Below are 21,967 nucleotides of genomic sequence, written 5' to 3' on the forward strand. Positions count from 1 at the left end.
ATTTTTAATTTTTTGAAAAGCCTCTATTCTGTTTTCCATAGTGGTTGCATCAATGTACATTCCCACTGCTGCTGCACTAGGGCTCCCTTTCTTCACATTCCTGCCAACATTTATCTCTTCTTTTTTCGGAAATAGCCATTCCTACAGATGGGAGGTAATATCTCAATGTGATTTTGATTTCCATTTCCCTGATGGTTGGTGATGTTGAGCATCTTTCCATACACCTGTTGCCCATTTGTATGTCTTCTTTGGAAAAATGTCTATTTTGGTCCTGTCCATTTTTAAAATGGATTTTTTTTTTTTTGCTATTAAGTTCCTTATATATTTCGGATATTAACCCCTTTATCCAACAGTTTGGAAATATTTTCTCCCATTCTGTAGGTTAACTCTTCATTCTATTGATTGCTTCTTTTGCTATGCAGAACCTTTTTAGTTTTATGTGGTACTGCTTATTTATGTTTGCTCTTGTTGCTTGCACTTTTGGTGTCAAAACCAAAAACTTGTTGCCAGGACAAACATCAAAGGAGGTTTTCCCCTAGGTTTTCTTCCAGAAGTTATGGCTTCAGTCCTTACAATTAAGTCTGTAATCCATATATATATATTTTTTTTTTTTTTTAACGTTTATTCATTTTGAGAGACAGTAACAGAGTGTGAGTGGGCAAGGGGCAGAGAGAGAGGGAGACACAGAATCTGAAACAGGCTTCATGCTCCAAGCTGTCAGCACAGAGCCCGACACGGGGCTCAAACCCATGGACCATGAGATCATGACATGAGCCAAAGTCAGACGCTTAACTGACTGAGCCACCCAGGCGCCCCACGTCTGTAATCCATTTAATTTTTGTGGGTGGTATAAAACAGGGTTCAAGTTCTTTCTTTTGCATGTGAATATCCAATTTATCAAACACTATTGAAAAAAATAACAGAAACTATCTTTTCCCCACTGACTATTCTTGACTCCCCTGTCAAATATTAGTTGACTGTATACGCATGGGCTTATTTCTGGGCTCCCTATTCTATTCCATTGGTCTATGTGTTTGTTTTCATGCCAATATCAGACTGTTTTGATCACTACAGCTTTGCAGTATAGTTTGAAAACAGGAAATGTAATGTCTCCCACTTAGTTATTCTTTCTCAAGACTGTTTTGCTATTTCGGGTTTTGCTATTTCGGGTCAAAAATTTGGTATCAAATTTTTGATACCAAAAATTTTAAGATTTTTGCTATTTCTGTGAAAAATGACATTGGAATTTTGATAGGGATTGCACTAAATCTACAGTATGGACATTTTATAACAATATTAATTCCTCTGATCCATGAAAACAAAATATTTTTCCATTTATTTGTGTCCTCTTTGATTTCTTTCATCAATTCTTAAGTTTTCAGTGGATAGATCCTTCACCTCCTTGACTAAATTTATTTTAAGTATTTTATTTATTCCTAAGTTTTTGATGCTACTGTAAACGGAAATGTTTTCCTATTTCTTCTTCAGATATTTCATTGTCAGTATAGAGAAATGCAACTAATTTTTTTATTAATTTGTGTAATGTTTATTTTTGAGAGAGAGACTCAGCACAAGCAGGGGAGGGGCAGAGAGAGAGAGAGAGAGACACAGAATCTGAAGCAAGTTCCAGGCTCTAAGCTGTCAGCACAGAGCCAGACACACAGGTCTTGAACTTGTGAACCGCGAAATCATAACCTAAGCCGAAGTTGGATGCTTAAACCGGCTGAGCCACCCAGGCACCCCAAGAAATGCAACTAATTTTTGCACGTTGATTTTATATCCTGAATTACAAGTTGACTGAGAATCAATAGCAGAATTTCATTGCTTTATTTTGCTCAATTAGCATAGCTTACTCTTTCTAACCTCTCCCAATAGCTTCCCAAGTCAAGTTCATAAATCAATATACAAATGGAACCTTACTGCAAAAAAATGAATGAATAGAAATTAGTGCAAATGAATGGCAAAGCAGCATCTAGCCAATTATTTAGCCAATTTTTTTTGAGAGCACACCCACACGCACTCAAGCAGGGGAAAGGCAGAGAAAGAGAGAAAGAGAATCCCAGGGAGGCTCCACGCTGTCAGCACAGAGCCCAACAAGGGGCTCAAAACTCACAAACCACAAAATCATGGCCTGAGCCAAAATCAGGAGTAGGATACTTAACCGACTGAGCCATCCACGCACTCTGTATTTAGCCAATTATCAAGCTCTCAAAACACAAAATATTCTGTGTTACTATGCTGCACTCAAATGGAATTTAGCAAGAAAAGCTTTCACAGCCTAAAGCAAAGGTCTCCTTTTCTATCAACAACTGCCGTTACACTAGTAAACCTGATAAACCACTGTTTCACTGTAAACTTTAACATTCTAATTCTGTTGCTTTCTCATTCGGATCTACCTTGGAACAGTCACTTCATCTTTCTGAGCTCCAATTTCTTCATCTGTAAAATGGTAAAACCTGTGTGATCTACAATCTGCACTGTCCTGTACAGCAGCCATGCTACACAGAAGTGAGCGCTTGAAATGTGGTTCATGTGACTAACGATTTTTTTTAATTAAATTTAAATGGCCACAGTTGGCTAGTGGTTAACCTATTGCGCAGTGCAGGACTAAATCATCTCTAAGTTCCCTTCTAGTTCTAAAATGCAATCATTGTTAAAAGTTGCCTTTCTCCTTAAAATGGAATAAACAATGAACTGTAAATCAAACAGATAACACAACCACGAAGGGGGGAGGGGGGGATCCTAATAACTACTGAACACAGTATTCCTGACTAGGATTGACAAAATTTTTCTATAAGAAGCCAAACAGAAAACATTTTAGGCATTACAGGCCATATAATCTCAGTCACAACTATTGAATTCTGCCTTTGTAGTGTGAAAGAAGCCATAAACAATATGTAAACAAATTGAGTATAGCTGTGTTCCAATAAAACTATGGACACTTCAGTTCAAATTTCATATAATTTTTAAAATTTAATAATGTTATGAAATATTATTCTTTTGATTTTTTTCCCAACCATTTAAAAATGTGAAAATCAGCCTTAGTTCAACAGCCATACAAAAACAGGTGGGAGGTCAGATTTGACCAAGAGACCACATTCTGCTGACACCTGCTCATGACCGCATACCCATAACATCATATAATCTGAGGACAAATCAAAAGAAATGTAAAAAATAACCTTGAATTTTACTTAGTAAGTTTGTTGTCTATAAGTGGTCTTGTTGTAGCATTCTGAAACTGTTTTGTATGTATTACTGAACAAATGAATGAATACGTTAATGTTACTGGGAACCAGGGGTCCCACTATAGGAGAAAGGAGGTCAGATATGGCATAGAGAGAAGGTTCTAGTGTTAGACTGGAATTAGAAATAATGATATGATTTCATTTTAAATATATATATATATTTGCAGGGTGCCTGGGTGGCTCAGTTAGACGTCTGACTCTTGATTTTGGCTCAGGTCATGATGTCACAGTTTGTGGGTTCGAGCCCCGTGCTGGGCTCTACACTGACAGTGCAGAGCCTGCTTGGGATTCTCTCTCCCTCTCTCCCTGCCCCTCCCTCCCTCTCTGTCCCTCTCTCTTTCAAAATAAATAAATAAAAAATCATATATATATATATATATATATATATATATATATATATATATATGCTATCTCTGTCCACTATTGGAACCTAGAAGCAAAAATACTTCAATTAACACTGAACATATATAATGCCCTATATATTTTTCACACTAAAAGGAAATTTTCAGGATTCCTTGGGAAAAATAGTTGGTTCCAGAGCTGGGACAAGAAAAATACAAGGTCAGGCTAAACGTCTTGTGTTAGTAAGTGAAGAAATCCTCAAAATCTGATGGAAACAAGTCAAAGAACATAAGAGGCAGTTTAAAGGGGCTCCCACCAGCCAAATGAGACCATTTAAGTTTAAAAATAAATAATAAAACAAGAATCCTCAGATTTAACCTGATACTAATTTTTTTAAGTGAAGGAGAGAAATAACTAACTTCTTTATAGAATAACGTCAAATGATAAATGTAGAAGGAATGAGAGAAACAGAAAACTGCCATTTTACAACTACCACAACTGATTCAGGCAAAAGTCATCAATGAATTCTAAAATCAGTTGATGAAAGTTTGTTGGGGAACAATGTATACACATAATTTCAAGGTATCATCCCACAGATACTATTAATTATGAAGGGGGAAAGGTATCTCTACGGTGGAGAAATCTGTCAAATCCCACCTTAACCAAATGATAATCTTTAACATCACCAAAACTGATAAGTACCATAATGTACCATAAGTACCATAATGTACTTATGGTCATAAGTACCATAATGTTATACACTAAGAACACAACACCTATGTAATATTCCTGCCAAAAATGTTTAATCCGAACCTAATTATGAAAAAAATTATATTAAAACAACCAGACAAATCCAAATTGAGAGACATTCTACAAAACAACTGGCCTGGATTCTCCAAAAGAAAGAAAGGAGGAGGAGGAGGAGGAGATGTAAAAGGCTGGGCAAGTGCTATAGATTAAAAGAGACTTAACCAAATGCAATGTGCAGTCCTTAACCCAATCGTGAATCAGGAGGAAAAAAAGTATAAAGCATTTGTTTGGATAACTGGAGCAATCTAGATATAAACTATATTTCAGATTACAGTACCGTGTCAAAGCTAAATTTCCTGAGTGTGATCATGTGATTATGTGGGAGAATGTGCCTTTTCCCCTAGAAGATGCATGTCTACATGCTGAATCATTTAGGGTACAGTGTTATGATCGTGATGACTGCAATATTCAAATAGCTCAGAAATTTTACAAGTGTCTACAGGAAATAAACAAAGTAGCAAAACATTAGCAATTGGTGAATTTATATGAAAGGTACATGGGGATGTTCAATATGCCACTCTTGCTACTTTTCCAAAGGTTTGAAATTTTTTTTAGTAAAAACCTGCTGGGAAAGAATATCTCTTTCAAATGCTGTTTTAAAAGCAAATACAATAAAACCTCTGTTAAAAAAAATCAAGCAATTAACTACTCACAAAAAGTTTCCTGGATAAGTGACAATCTTTTACAGTTATTTTAAATGGAATGCTCTGAAATGAACCATCTGCTTTGCTGTAATCTTCATTTGTAATACAATGCTTTGAATGTAACTGTAAACTGTAATGCTGGTAGTGTAAAATACTGAACTGAGTAACTTGGCTTGTTGCTATAATACTATATTCAAGGGTCCCTCAACCCTTCAGAACTGAACTAGCAATATAAAATTGAATGGGCCAGATTCTGTTAGGACAGAACTATGAAAACTATGATCTATAAAAATGATACGCCATAGAAGGGGAAAATAAAAAAAAACACAAATGTAGCAACAGTTTTGCTCTAAAATTTAGCTCTCTGTATTTAATACACCAAATACTATTCATACAGTAATTATAATGCAATAATTTATACAAGAATCTTCTTAAGAAATAGTATACAACAACAAAAAAGTATCCCAGATAATCACAAGCAAATCAATCACTTGAGACATGAATGCATAGCACTGGGCCCACACACTGATTCACTGATGTACAGGCAGCATTTTCCAAATGTCCTCCATGGTTATGGACCCACTAAAAATGCTGAATTACAATGTCAATATAAATTTAAAATTCATTCTAAACTATAAATCCTGGAATATAATTTAAACCACTTCTTGTGTCAAATTTATTTACCTGAGACTTTTCCTTTTTTCACTATTTAATCTTTTATATCTCATTATTTCCTATTTATATGTTACAGAATTTTAAGTACCATGTGACTATGTGTGTGTGTGTGAGAGAGAGAGAGACAGAAAGAGAGAGCACGCACAAGAGAGAGATACAGACACCTAGACTCACTAAAGCCCACAAAGAGGTCCATAATCCTGTACCTTCAATATACCTGTTTATTCATGTAAACATGTCAACAGCTCCTAGTTGCCATACACAGTATTAGATGCTAGAGATATAAATCTATATTCATCTAGGTCTCCACCCTCAGTGAGCTCACAGTCTAGTTGAAGAAAGAGACTTTAAATAATCCAGTAAAACAATATACTAAAAAAGACATAAACAAACGGTTTTAGGGAGTCAAAAAACTACTGTTTCTTTCTCCTAACTGTAGCTCATTACCTAAGCACTAGAAACAATTTCAGCAGCCACCAGGTTTTCCCCTCTCCCATCCTACTTCCTAAATTTCTATTCTTTAGTCATCTCCATATAAGACACCAACAATAAAGTCCATCTTTCATAAGTACCATCAGCCAATGAAAATATTCTTGTTTTTCCTTGTCCAAAAAGGGCCAGCCATTAGTGTATATAGTATCATCGTCTTTCAGGGTTTGATGCTCCTTTCTTCTTCAACAAAAATTCTCTTAGGGGCACCTAGGTGGCTTAGTCAGTTGAGCATCAGACTCGATTTCGGCTTGGGTCATTTTCCTAGGGTCATGGGATTGAGCCCTGTGCCAGGCTCCACACTGAGCATGGAGCCTGCTTGGGATGCTCTCTCCCTCTCTCTCTCTCCCTCTCTCTCTCCCTCTGACACTCTCTAAAATAAAATAAAATGAAATAAAATAAAATAAAATAAATAAGTAAAAATTAATTATTTAATTTAACTATATAATATAGTCATATTATATTACATTACATTATTAGTGTAGAGCATTTTTAGGTGGGGGGAAAAAAAGGAATACTAGCCTCCAGAATTCTTACCCTTCATTTAGAAAGCAAGTGTTTCATATAAGCAATTTCCTTTGTAACTGAACACAAACAATAGAGTTCACAGTACCTAAATGTTTAATGAAATGTTTCAAACTGTAGGTTGAGATTCACTGGCTATGAAATCGACTTAGTGAGCCAAAACCAGTATTTTTTTCAACAAACAAGAATACAGCTGAGTCTTAACACAGGGTTGAACTGCGTGGGTCTACTCACATGCAGATTTTTTTTGATACAGTACAGTACGATAAATGTATTTTCTCTTCCTTACGATTTTTTAAATAACATCTTCCTTTCTCTAGCTTATTGTAAAAATACAGCATATAATACACAGAACATACAAAATATGTGTTAACTGTTTATCGGTAAGGCTTCTGGTCTACAGCAGACTACTAGCAGTTAATAAGTTTTTGGGGAGACAAAAGTTATACATAAATTTTTGATTGTGTGGGGGTCAGCACTTCCTAACTTCCATGTTGTTCAAGTGTCAACTGTAGAATGAAATAGAAGTTATCATGAGAATGACGTAAAAAGTACCTCGTAATGTGGAGTAAAGTCTAAGTAGTGGGAAAGCCCTGACTTTGTATGTAATCATAATACCATCTTATTACCTCATATGTTCTCATGAGTCCTTGTCTGTTGAAAATAACTGTCAGTCCTTCACAAATGAAGTTAGATTAAAAGAGAGGGAATTCTGCAAAGGGGCCCAAACCGTAAGAATACAAACTATTAGCATACATGGGAAGTAATACTTCTTAGTAGTTAAGAATGTGGGCTCAGTGAAGCACCTGGGTGTCTCACTCGGTTAAGCGTACGACTTCGGCTCAGGTTATGATCGCACGGTCCAGGTTCAAGGCCCCTCTCTCTCAACAATAAACATTAAAGAGAAAATTAAAAAAAAAAAAAAAAAAAAAGAATGTGAGCTCAGTAATCAGGCTGTTTTAAGGTTCAAATCCTTACTACCTTTATACCTTGGAATTACTAAACCACTCTGTGCCTCAGTTTCCTCACAAAGGAGCTGCTAAGAGCATTAAATGAGGTGATACCTAAGTCCTTAGCATAGTGCCTGACACTTAAAAGTACCTAATAAATGTTGGCCATTATTATTATCATCATCATCACTGGGTACTACCTGTCTTAACACTCAAAACTGACTTTAGGAAAAAATTGGAAATACTACGCTTTTATCAAAATATTGTAGTTACACTAGAATTAAATCAGAGTACTGGTTACTAAAAGCCTCACAAACCAGTAACTATCCAAGAAACACCAGTAATGCAGTTGGATGCAAGACAACTCATCAGGAAAACAAAACCTGGAAAGATGAGCACCTGGGTGGCTCAGGTGGTTAAACGTCCAGCTCTTAATCTCAGCGCGGGTCATGATCTCACAGTTCATGAGTTCAAGCCCCGCATCAGTCTCAGTGATGACACTGCGGATTCTGTCTCTCCTTCTTTCTGCCTCTCTCCCCACTTGTGCTCTCTCTGTCAAAAATAAATAAATAAACTTAAAAACAAACAAAAAAACCTGGAAAGATACTTGGGCCTGTGCTACAGATGAGTTTGCACCAATTTGGGCAATAGTGGCATAGTCCAGGGGTCAGCAAACTATGGCCCAATGGCCAAATCTGTTTGCTTTTGGGCCATGAATTAAGAATGGTTTTTACAAGGGCACCTGGCTCAGTCAACAGAGCATTTGACTCTTGATCTCAGGGCTGTGAGTTTGAACCCCACAATGTGCAGAGATTACCCTAATTAAGTGAAATGTTATCCTATAAAAAGGAATTACACTCTTCTCATTACTAAACCAATACAATGAAAAAATTATATTCTACCATTACTATTATATTTTGATTTCATTAAAAATCTGTAAAAAAAATTTTAGAAGCCTCAATTGTTTATATGTTTGACAATTAGATAAATGTTCCTCCTTATTCTCCTCTAACCCTTTCCTTGTTCAACATTATCTACCAAATGTCTCAAAATGTGCCAGATCAAGAGAAGCAACACAAATATATCAACAAACTAAACAAAATAGAAGCCCCTGTCCTTATGGAGCTTCCATTCTAATAAGTAAAAATAAAATTATATAGTATAAGGTAGTAAAGCATGGAATGTGCAAATAGGGATACAATTTTATTTTTTTACTTTTATTTTTTTAAGAAAGTTTTATTTTTTTAAATATTTTATTTATTTATTTTCAGAGAGTGAGCGAGAGAGAACATGAGGGGGTAGGATCAGGGAGAGAGAGTCCCAGGCAAGCTCCGTGCTTTCAGCACAGAGCCCAATGCAGGGCTCAAACCCACGAATCATGAGATCATGACCTGAGCCAAAGTCGGAAGCTCAACCACCTGAGCCAACCACGTGCCCCTTGATGTTTACTTTTAAGAGAGAGGGAAGGGGGAAGAGCAGAGAGAGGAGGGCAGAGGATCCAAAGCGGGCTCTGCACTGACAGCAGAGAGCCCAATGTGGGGCTCGAACCCATAGACCGTGAGATTGTGACCTGAGCTGAAGTCAGACGCTTAACCAACTGAGCCACCCAAGTGCCCCCAGGGATACAATTTTAAATAGGATATTCAGGAAAAGTATGACTGAGAAATTCATTTTTAAGCAGACTTGAAAGGAAGTAAGGGTGAGTCATGTGGATACTCTGCCTGGAACACTTGGGAAAAAAGGTGTTCTAGGCAGAGGGAAGAACAACCAAGAAAGACTCAAGTGTGAGCATGTCTGGCATGTTCCAGGAACAGCAAAGAGGCCAGTGCACCTTGAAAAAAGTGAACAAGAGTGGTCAGAGAGGTCAGACAGAGCAGCACCCACAGATCATGTAAGGGCTTGCAGGCCATGGTAAAAGCTTCTGCTTTCAAAATAAGACCAGATGCCATTAAGGCACTTTGAGCATAGGAGCACAGTCATCTCCCTTATACTATAAGTAGATGAGTGTTCAACTCACAGAATTTCCTATTGATTTGTTAGAGACAAAGAACTTAAAATATGTCACAAGTGGTTCTGTGCTAACAGAAACCCAGTCAGTATCTACAATATTATAAATTGGTAAGAAAAAACATTAAAATCCTAGCAGAAAAATGAACAAAAAATTTGAAGAATGCAACAAGAAATGACATACACATGAATACACATGAAATACACATGAATACACATGAAAAAAGTTCAACTAAATTATCATCAAAAAGAAATTCAAAATAAAACAGACTACTATTTATCACCCACTGCTAAGGAAACTGGAAGTAGTGAAAATTGGTTCAGACCTAAAATCCTGTATCTGAAACTACTGGTTTCAAAACACTTCTGAATTTCAGAATATTTTGATTATAGAGAGGTGATAATGCATAAATACCTCATATTAAATAACATTCACAGTTGGGTCTAAGGTAATACCCAGTATTAACCACATATTATTTAAAAGTTCCTTAGAGTACCCTAGGAATGTTCAATGCAAGTGAAATAAATAAAGTCTCAGTAGCCTTGGGACACCTGAGTGGCTCAGTCACCAAAGTGGTTAAGCATCCAATCTTGGCTCAGGTCATGATCTCACAGTTCGTGAGTTCAATCCCCACATCAGGCTCTGTGCTGACAGCTCAGAGCCTGGAGCCTGCTTCAGACTCTGTGTCTCCCTCTCTCGCTGCCCCTCCCCTGCTCATGCTCTGTCTTTCTCTGTCTCAAAAATGAAAATAAATAAAATAAAAACATTAAAGTCTCAGTAGCCTCACATCAGTTTAGGTCAAGTTTGGCTGTCAAATTAGTTCTAAAAAGTTTTTTTCAGGGCCTTGGGGATCTCAGAATTGCATATAAGGAACTGTTGATCTATACAATTGCTTTGTAAATAATTATGCTAACACAGATCAAAATCTATAAAAATATCTACATGCAAGGTAGGTGATAATATCACAATCACCTAGAATAACTTTTCCAAATCACAAAACCCATCCCAATGAAGATTCCCCATTTCCCTATGTAGCTTCTGCAGCAAGCACAGTAACTGATCACAGTCTGGACTGGGCTAGAAAGTTGGAAGTGTAAATAAACTAAATATAGAGATTTTTTAAATTCCAATGTAAATAAAACAATTTGGGAATCCTTGGAGTTTGTAAAAATATTTTATTTCCATGCTATAAGAAATAACTAAAAGAGAAAACATGAATTTAAAAATATTCTAAAATATTTCCTAAATAATTTTAATCTCCTTGGAAAATTCATTCATTCTACTCACTTGAAGTGTAGTCCATATTAATTAGCACGTATTACAGGCAAGGCACTGTGAATACTGGGAATATGGGAGTGAAGCTTGGAGAGGCAGACAAGGGCTGACCATGAGTTTAGCTTGTATCTTACAGGAAGAGAGAGCCAATACAAAATTCTGAGCAGGGTGTAATGTGATAGGATATCCATGTCAGATTACTCAGGCTACAGTGACGAGGAGGATTAAAAAGGGCAAAACCAATGGCAGAATGCACTTTAAGGAGACTATTTTACAAGTCCAAACAAGACATGATGAGTTTTTAAAAATATCATCCACCAAAATTTCAGAAGTTTTGCCCAAGGTTCATATTGCCAAACTGAAGCTCAAATGGTAACAGGGATACAGTAGAAAAAAAGGAGAAAAGGAAACTCAGGGATAAGGAGAGGCAATCTAGACAGACAGCTAAAAAACAGTATCCACATCTTATACTAGTGGGCAATAGTCAGCAATTCAGGCAAGCAGGGCCTTCGTGGTAGAGATCGGATAAGCAGGTGCTATCCCAGCAATCAGGAAAAACATAATAGGGAAACGTGCCTAATTTCATGGTTCTTGATGAAAGGCTTATGAGATAGCAGAGAGCTCCAGTTATAAGACTAGAATTCAGGAATTCAAAAATAGGAGACAGAAAATAGGACAGCAGCAGAAAAGATACAGATTCTGGACTCAAATTAACCTACTTTCAAAACCTAAATCTGCCATTTTCTAGCTGTGAAAGTCTAAACAAACTCAACTTTTTGACCCTCAACTTCTTCACCTATAAAAAGGGGGTAACATTACCTATTCTACAGGGTTGTGTGAGAGAATTAAATGAAATACTATATTTTAAAACACAAATATTAGTTTCACCCCTTTCTCTTTTTCTTCCATTTTTCATCTAAGCTACTACAAAAAGGAAGTCCTTTGCTTGGCCACAAAGTCTAAAATGCTTCTCCAACTAGGCATTCATTAGATGCCTTTAAGTGAAGAAAGTAACACAGATCACTGATGTAAAATGCCTCATGGAGGGCACCTGGGTTGGCTCTGTCAGTTAAGCATCCGACTCTTGATCTCAGCTCAGGTCTTGATCACCGGGTCGTGAGTTCGAGCCCCACACTGGGCTCCACGCTGGGTGTGAGGCCTACTTAAAAAAAAAAGAAGAAGAAGAAGAAGAAGAAAATAAAATAAAATGCCTCATGGGAGCACTAGTTCATACAGAAGAGGTGAAAGTAAATGAGCTGCACAAGTAAAAGGGCCTAAAAAAGTAGAGCAAAGTTCAAATAATTTGAATCAGTTAGCCTAATAGCATATCCACACAATTGAACATGTCACTATACAAAAAAAAAAAAAAAAAAAAAAGGGAAGAGTTCCCTTATACTGAAGTTAAGGGATCTCCAACATATATTTTAAATGAAAAAACTATGATATAAAACATTAATATAATATGCTGTCTTCTACATGGAAAGGTAGGGGGAAACAGTGATTTATATTTATTATTTCTTTTCTATTTGCAAAAATACTGGTAAAATATACAAAAAATCAAAGTGGCTACCTATAGAGAGCAGGGAAGGGAGAGACAGAACAGTATTAAGACTTCTTGGGGCGCCTGGGTGGCTCAGTCAGTTGAGCTACTGACTTTGGCCCAGGTCATTATCTTGCGGTTCCTGGGTTGGAGCCCCATGTTGGGCTTGGTGCTGACAGCTCAGAGCCTGGGGCCTGCTTCAGATTTTCTGTCTCTCTCTGCCCCTCCCTGGCTCATGCTCTGTCTGACTCTCAAAAATAAATAATGAACATTAAAAAATAAATAAAGACTTCTAAATACATACCTTTTTACATTATTTTAAAATTTGAACCAGACATACTAACAATTAAAAAAGGAAATAAAATTTAAATAAATTTTTAAATATTTGAGAAGTCTGAGTTTGGTAATATATTGTGCTACACTTATTAATTATGACTTATCTGTACATACTTTAGCTATATACTAACATAACTAGGATTTATCTGTATATATTTCTAGCACTATAATAAATTTTAAGTTCCTCCAAAGAAAGTATAATCTCCTTGAAAATAAAGATCATGTCTTATTCATTCTGTAACCCCACTGCCAAGCACACTGGATGAAATAACCACTATAGTTTCTTTCTCTTAATCCCCCAAATGTTAAGCTGTCTGTAACCTTAAAAACAAACAGACAAAAAAACACAACAACAAAAAACCTGGAACATCCTGTGCCAGAAAAAGTCTGGAACATCCTGTGCCAGAAAGTAAGGAAAGACTCAAAGGATGGGGACATATCAAAAAGACTCAGGAGCCATCTTGGGGGGGGGGGGGGTGGGGGGCAGTGCCACTAGCCAAATCTAAGACAATTTCAACAATAACAACAACAAAAAAATTAAAAATAACAATACAACCCACCGAATAGGAATAGAAATCCTTGAGTACATATTGATATAAATAAATGAATGAATAAATAAATGCATCGGGAAGAAGGGAGACATGTGTTTTCAGCAGAACATCAAACAGTAAATGCAGACAGCAACCTTCACAGTAGTAGCTGATTCAGGCAGAATGCAGAAGTCATCAGTGGTCCCATAGACTGATGGATGGAGGTTTGAGGAAGAATCAAATACTTGGAGCCTTGGAGCTCTTCTCACAAAAGACATACCAATTACAAAAGTAAAAATGATGACTTTACAGTGTAGAAAGTCAGTAAACATGAACATAACAATGTGTTCAGAGTAAACATCACAGTGGTGGGACAACACTGTATGCATCCTAGTGACAGACTAAGAACAGCACATCATTTCTATGGTATTCCTGCCAACAACGCATTTAGTCTACACATGAGCAAACCAACGGATGAACCGAAGCGAAGGGATATCTTTCAGAATAAAAAAGGTCAAGGTCATACAAGACAGAAATATTGAGGAAATGTTTCAAACTGAAGAGACTAAAGACACATTATAATTAAATGTAATGTAAGATCCTAAGTTGGATCCTAAACCAAAAAGAAAAGAGAAAAACTGCTGGGACAACTGGAAAATTCTCAATGGCATCTGGCAATTCCTGAAGGCACTGTTATATCAATGTTAACTGTCTGATTTGATAATTATATAAGAGACTATCCAGGTTTTGATAAAGACACACTGATTATTTAGGAGTGATGGGCATCATGTGTGCTACTTGCTTTCAAATGGTTCAGAAACAGTCCAATGAAATAAAAAATGGTACATTCCTCTGAAATGGCTGGAAGTAGGGATGAAAATGAGAGACCAGAAATGAGATAACTAGGTAGTCTCACTAAAATTTGAGAATCCACTAAGATATAGCAGAGAGAAAGGGTCAAAGACAAAAGTTCCTTCTTTGGGCATCTGGAAGAAAAGGCCACACTTGGGCCCACTATCGCGAGCCACGCACAAAGATGTTGCATGCTTAACTTGTGTACACACACACACACACACACACACACACAGTATATACACTATATACAGAGTATATACCACATATGGTATATATATGGTATATACTGTGTGTGTGTGTAAAATTATTCAAGGAAAATATTTTTACTAAGAATAATTCAAGGAAAAAATTGGTTGAAGGAGATTCAAGAGCTCTTTGTGCTGTTCTTGCAACTTTTCTATAGGTTTGAAATTATTTCAAAATAAATTAATTTTTAAAATTCAGTAAGAATTCATGACAACCTTGTGCCTAGCAAAATGCATGGCTCACTGTACGTACTCAATAAAAATTATTTGGCCTTAGAGCTGCCCAAAGAAGAAATCTTGGTATCATCATCAACTCTTTTCCTCTTTCCCTTATATCCAAATGGACACTCAGTTCTAGTGAAACTACCTAATCAGTTTTCGGTTCTAGTCCCACATCCTCATTTTCATTTCCCCGTTTCCAGCTATAATCTCTCACCTGGACCACTGCAAGGGCATCCTAACTGGTCTCTCTAGCCTCATGTTTGCACCATCCTTACATCCTTGCATCATTATCTACAAGTCAGGAGTTACCTTTCAAAACCCACATCTAATCTTATTCCATTATTTAAATATGGATAATTGCTCCCTAATGCAAATTCTGATTTCCTAAGAGGCAGACTAAACATTTGTGTAGGGCACTAGCAAAAAGTACACCTAAAAGGAGTACCAAAAAGATATTTCACACACACACACACACAAAACAATCAAGTAGTAATTACTGGGGGGGAAGGGGGGAGAGAAGAAAGGCAGGTTAAAAAGGGGACTTTGATTTGATCTCCTTTGTGTTTATTTTAGGATTTGATATTGGTTATACTTTTTATTACCTGTGGGAATGCCAGGGGTGAGTGGGTACCATAAACTTGCCAATACTTAGAGCCTCTAGAACACAGTACCTTTCCCAATCTTTTCCCAACTTGGCACCAAAGAAAATAATTTTTAGGACACTGGAATAAGCCAACACTATAGGAGGTCAAAAGAAGCCATCTAGGGGTTCCAATATGCCCAGGACCGATAGCCTGATGGGTACACCTTGCTCTCTGGCACACATGTGAACCATTCATGGCACACCAGTTGGGAAGTTCTACAGTTCTTACTATAATTCCACTCAAAGCCCAAATAAGGACCCTCGGAAGGTTTCATCCACATAGTCGACACACACATACAGGAACACAGATTCCACACAAAATCAGACACCAAGAGCCAGCCCACAAAGACACACATATACAAGACAACCTGTATTTTTCCAAATACACTATGCACCCTTTCATACTTCTGACATTTTGTACATGCTGTTCTCTCTACCCAGATCACTTCCAACCCGTCCTCCAAGACACTGCTCAAATGCCACATCTCATTTCCCCCAGATCTTATTACACTTGTCACTATGAATTGTAATTGTTTGTTGACATGTGTTACCATCCTAGAATTAGAGCTCAAGGACAACAATCATGTCCTATTTACCTGTATACCACTGATCCCTATAACAGACATTCAAATATTTGTTTAATTCACATATAAATGAGTGTTTACTATGTCATTCCCCCAATAAGCCAAAATTTCCAAAATACATTAATTAAAACCATAAGGTAAAATTTTACAATCAAATTAGCATTTTTTTTTTCCAAAACAAGATTGCCCATTTCTCTGAGAGAAACCTGGCATAGAAATATTCATACCACTGGACCATTATCCTAGTTTTAAACTGAGGAAATAAACAAGCTATGAGCACAGAGATACTCACTGTAGATTATAGGAGTAGAAATTTCAGAAACGGCAAAATGTTTAACAAAAAGTAAATGACTAAATCAATCACCTGATTGATAAATCATCTGAACTGCTAAGCAATTATTTAAGTTATACTCATGATGGGAATGGGAAAATGAGAAAAATATGATCACCTACCATTTATTGACCATCTTTTCTATTTAAAGAGTACTACATGCTTTATACATATTATCCTAATCATTACAACAACTCAAAGACAAGTATTCTTATCCTAATTTCACAGACAAGGAAGTAGGCTTGAGGGTTATATAATTTGTCCAAAGTTTTTGAGATCAGATTCCAACCTACATCAATGTGACTTCAAAGTCTATCATCTTTTTCCTACATTGCAATGCTTCTACTATATGTTTCAAATATATTAAACTCAAAACTGTATCTCTACCATACAACTTAATTTTAAAAGTATGGACAATTGCCTGGAAAAAAAAACCAAAAATATCTATTAAATGGTAATTAAGGGTGAATGTTGTGACAGTATCATTTTTTTATATTAGCGACTCTTTGAAGCCGAATTGCTAGGCAATGAACTGAACTCCTGAGGCAGTAAAAAAGAACTCCCATTTTAATTTTTTTTATATATTTTTATTAAGGACACAGAACAGGTAACATTGTAAAAACTTAAGAAGGATGTACTCAACTAACTGTATTTAAAAATCATATATTAAGCCCAGGGTGCTTATTACTAGGATTGAAAACCTGTCAATCATGACTGGATTAAGCAGCATTCTTCCAGGGAAAAAAGACTGAATTTTGAGGAAGACTTAAAGAGGAGGCACATGAATTGGAGACAGGAATGTTTCAACTGAGGAATCAAGGGCAGAGGAAAACACAAGAGTATTTTCTTTTTAAGCAAGAATGGGAAACAAAGCTAGTGACTTGAAGTGGGTAGAAAGCCTTCAAGGCCAAGTTGATATGTTTGGAATTAATTTGATAAGTAACAGGGAACTGTAACAGACACATTCTTAAATGGGAAGGTGGCATGCTGAAATAAAAATTTAAAAATTCAAAAAAAATATTTAAAAATTCAAACTTCAGGGGCGCCTGCGTGGCTCAGTTGGTGGGGCATCTGACTTCAGCTCAGGTCATGATCTCATGGTTCATGGATTCAAGCCCTGTATCAGGCTCTGTGCTAACAACTCAGAGCCTGGAGCCTGCTTTGGATTCTCTGTCTCCCTCTCTCTGTGTCTCTCTCTGACCCTCTCCCACTCACGCTGTCTGTCTGTCTCTCTCTCTCTCTCTCTCTCTCAAAAATAAACATTAAAAAAAAAAAAAAATTCAAACTTTGTTCCAAGGAAAGCACTGCCTTGAATTTAAACAATACTTAATAACTGGAGGGGAGAGGGGAGGCAGGAGGGGGGAATCCATTATCCATTATGTGTGCTTTATACATATTACCCTTCTGAAAAAGAATAACTAAAGAAAAAAGTTTAAATAATGGGTAAATATATTGGTAAGAGGAATCCTTTCAGATACAATGCTTTCAAATATTAAGTGCCACTGTATATTTTAGTAAGAATCACAGAACTCTAGAGCAAGAAGGGATGCTGGAGATAATCTTTTCAGTGACAACCTCTTCATTTTCCCAATGGGTTAAATTGAGGCTCAAAATCAAATAATTTGCTTAATGTCATATATAAACTAGTGGAAGATTCAATACTAAAACTCAGATTTTCTAGGCAGCAAGATCTAAAGCTGTGCTATCCAATATTATAGCCACTAGCAACATCTGGTTATTTAAATTTAAACTGGTTAAAATTAAATACAATTTTAAATTCAGTTCCTCAGGCAGGACAGTCACATTCAAGTGCTCCATGCCACATATGATTAACGGCTACCATACCTGACAGTGCAGAAAAAGAGTATTTCCATCACTGTAGAAAGTTTAATTGGACAGCTTATTCTTCAGAATAAGCTTCAGAGTCAGACAGACCTAGTTTCAATTCTACTTATTGCAGTGTGGTCCTAGTTATTTAATTGCTCTTTGACCCCATTTGGGGGAGGGAGGAAGCAGGGAATTCATAATACCTACCTCACAAAGTGTACTTGATGACTACGTAAGACAACACAAAATGCTCCTTTACATTATCTGGCGCGTAACGGACATTAAACACTTCCCTTGTGTATCCTTCTATCTTTCTACTCCTCTATATAACTTCTTGGTTAAAAGATACAAACACAAGAATGCCCAAATTAGTATCTTCCCCTTAAAATAATCCACAGCACCTACTTTTCAATCTGTTCCTACCAATTTTTTCAAATACTTACACCTTTCTTCTAGCGTTGCTACTTAGGAGTAACAAAATGAAGAATGAAGGTGGGGGAGGGAGATGCCTCTAACAAAGTTTAGAGAATGTAATAAATATCCCCTCTTATTTCCCACCCTGTTGTATATATGACTATACTGACTGACCATGCAAAGGAAAAGAAATATACTAGACTGTTCCTAGATCCTGAACTTCCAAACCAATAGACGATTCTACAGTACTTGTACATTATATTCCTTATCACCATCTGCCCTAGTTGAATATTAAATGAAGAAATAACACCTTCATCTTACAATACTTTCCAGGTAAACAGTAATAAAAAAGGATTTCCAGCGTGTTAAACTAACCTTCAAGGCTTCACAGCTTAATCTACTAAACTGACAAATTTAACAAATCTAGACTACAGCATATAAAACATTTTACATCATGTATGCGTTTACCCAGAAAAACAACAAAATTCAACTCAGTTTGTAGCCAGTGAATTTCCACCAATACTAAATTTTACGTAGGGACAACAATTCATATTTAGCCACACAGTTAAACAGACTTGCCATTTCGCATGAGGTCACCAATTTTACACTCCTAAAAACTAACACAAAAAAATTAAAGAACTTTTAAACAGTCATGTTTAAACATCCACAAAACAAGATTTCTACATATTTTTTAAAGCTTTCTTATTGCTTAAAACGGACCATATCAACTCGCAAAAGGGGGGGCAGGGGAGTGTCCTCCCAGTGTCTCCTTGAAATTTATCTGGCATTCTCTTACCTCAGTCCTTAAAGATAATTTACTCAAAAACATGACCAATGCTCCCCCATAAAGGGTTCAGAATAAGTCAAATAAATGCCAAAGAGATAACACTGCACCTTGTACTGTCACTTTACAACTCAAATAATTTTTTTAGACAAAACTAAAATATTCTGAATATACAAATCATAAAGACTAACAATATTCAATGGGGGGGAGTCACATAAATTTTTTTTTTTGATGAAAAAAGTCTTTATTACTATCCTACATAAAGCACTTTATACATTGAAAACAGGCTTCTATGCCTGAACCGATGAAATCTAATTTGTGACAGTCTGTAATTTTTTAAAGTCCTTCAATAATAATGAAGTATACATTGGTCACATTAGAATAGGTCAAATGAATTTTCCTGAGGCTGCATTCTAAGTACATCTGACCCAGAAAGTATTTTTAGCAAGTGTGTTCAATCAATGCTGGTTTTATGCCTAGCCTAAATTAGAAATTGGGTGTCACAAATTTGAAGTAACAAAGTTAGTAGGGACATTTTAAAAGATATTCAGTTAGAACATAAAAAACCAAGTATGAAACAATTCTATACCCACAGCCCAGAAGCTAAGCAGGTTAGAAAGCAGGCAATAAGAAAGTTATATCTTCTCCATTACTACTTTTGAAGAACGTGTGATTTTCCAACTTAATAAACTGTAGCCTACTCAACATTAATAAATATGACAAAATAGTCATGGCTCCTTGTGTTTAGCTCCTGGCCAAATGTTTAAAACAGATTAGCTAAATCATAAATATCTCCATGTACTAAGAGACTATGATTTTCTTCTTATAAACCAAACCACTCAAGAACATGAGAATATGGGACCACACATGTTTCAGTGAAAAACGGTAACAAAGATATGTGTGTCATTAAAAACAAACAAACAAACAAAACAGAGACATAAAAACATCTTTGTGGTAACTGGAGCATAAATTTATTCTGACAAAAAAATGGTGGGATCGACAAAAGACCGCACTCTTTTATTATGAGTCAGTAAAGAAGTTCTATACAATACACACACTTCTGCTTATGAAAAATCTTTTTTGAAAAAAATCTATAGGTTAAATTTATATTCATCAAATTCAAGATCTAACTGATACATCTAGCTCTACTCCAGTAAGCAAGCACACCTTGGACTGAGCAATCACTTATTTTAAGGTCAGTTCCTCCTCCCTTAAAAAAAAAAGAAAAATAATTTTTTTTTCTTTGACACGTTAAGGTTCAAAACTTAGGGTAAAAAATCTGGGCTTTTACTGTTCCATGATCTTTTCCCTTAAATCATCTTTTGTAAGTCGGATATGTTGGCTTTTGGGTTAGGTTCCCCCCCGCCCCCATAAACACGTTTTAAGTGCACTGTTTCAGCTAGACCCACGATCTGGTCACATAAACCTAATATTACTCCAAGTCTGATTTAAAAGCAGTTAGTACATTGCAGATATACAGGTTCCCCTGAACAAGCGCTTGAAAAGCCTACAATTCGTTGTCTGTACTGGTGTCACAATATAAGGTAACCCAACACATAAAAGCCTCCCATTTCAAATTTCGCAGAAACACCGATACATGTATCTTTGCAACTGTAAACTGTTCCATCCTAAGGAAACCTTGGGAAATGCATCGGTATCGTCTACTTAGCTACATCTCAACTTTTTTTTTTTTTTGGCCCAACTACAGATTCCTAAACACAAGTATATACCGGTGGAATCACAAGAGGCTTAAAACTTCAACGGTAGAGACAGTTTGCCCATGCAGCAGAAGCAAGAAGCACTCACATGAGCCCATTAAAAAACAGAAACAAAACCAAAAAGGAAGCCTACCAACGATGGAAAACTCAGAAGATTCCAAAACCTTACCTAGAGTTTAGGTACTGTGGAACATTCCATCTCCGCACCGATTCCATTCCCTTCTCCCTTCTCCCTTCGCTCACCCGTTACAGATTCCAACATTAACCCCAGGAGCTGCGGGAGCAGAGGTCCCGAGAAGAAAGGGGGGCGGGGGTACAAGCATCATTTTTCCCCTTCTCTGAAATCAACCTAGTGCCTCCGGCTTGCCCTACCTGGCTCGCCTCCCACACCCAGGTAACAGCCTCGCGCGCCTCGCAGGGCCGAGACGCCGGCCGGAACCCCAGAGCCTCTTACCTTCGGTGCACAGCCGCGTCCTCTCGGCTGGAGAAGAAAAGCCTCGAGGCCCGGGCGCGCCGGGGCGAAGCGCGTCCGCCGCGCGGCTCCCGGGGGCTCCCTCAGCGCCCCCCCAGCAGCCGCCGCCGCAGCGGCCGCGCCACGGCCCCGAGCCGCCAGCACCACCTCATACTGCGGGGCTGCAGCGGGCCGGCGCCGCCGGGGAGGCGGGAGGGAGGCGGGCGGCCGGCGCGCTCTCCCACCTCCCTGCGGGGATGAGATAATCCACACACCCCCAAAGTGCCGTGGGGGAGGGGAGCCCCGGGGCGGGGGGCCTGGCCCCAAACCTCGGACCCTTCGGCCAAAGCCAAGTCTCTCCTGTCCCCGACTCAGGCCCGGAATTCAGCCCCCGGGGACCCAGGAGTCCTGAGAGAACAATGTGGGGGGGCCGCGAGGAGCGGAAAAGCGCGCAGCGCGGTGTGAGCGGGCGGGTAATCCGGGGCAGCGTTTGTGTGTGAGAGTGCAAGAGGAGCTCAACCTCC

The 21,967-nt window shown here is 37.5% G+C and overlaps 1 protein-coding gene across 2 annotated transcripts in view; it reads right to left on the reverse strand.

Annotated features, from left to right (window-relative positions):
* Window positions 1-21,536, reverse strand: part of PTPN4 (protein tyrosine phosphatase non-receptor type 4) — a 222,082-nt gene extending 200,546 nt beyond the window's left edge. For both annotated transcript variants that reach the window (XM_042994256.1, XM_042994252.1), the window contains exon 1: window positions 21,447-21,536. The gene's annotated coding sequence lies outside the window, so the exon portion shown is untranslated. The remainder of the gene's footprint in view (window positions 1-21,446) is intronic.
* Window positions 21,537-21,967: the final 431 nt, after the last annotated feature.

This window comes from Panthera tigris, chromosome C1, assembly GCF_018350195.1.
Source record: "Panthera tigris isolate Pti1 chromosome C1, P.tigris_Pti1_mat1.1, whole genome shotgun sequence".
NCBI classification, from domain to species: Eukaryota; Metazoa; Chordata; class Mammalia; order Carnivora; family Felidae; genus Panthera; species Panthera tigris.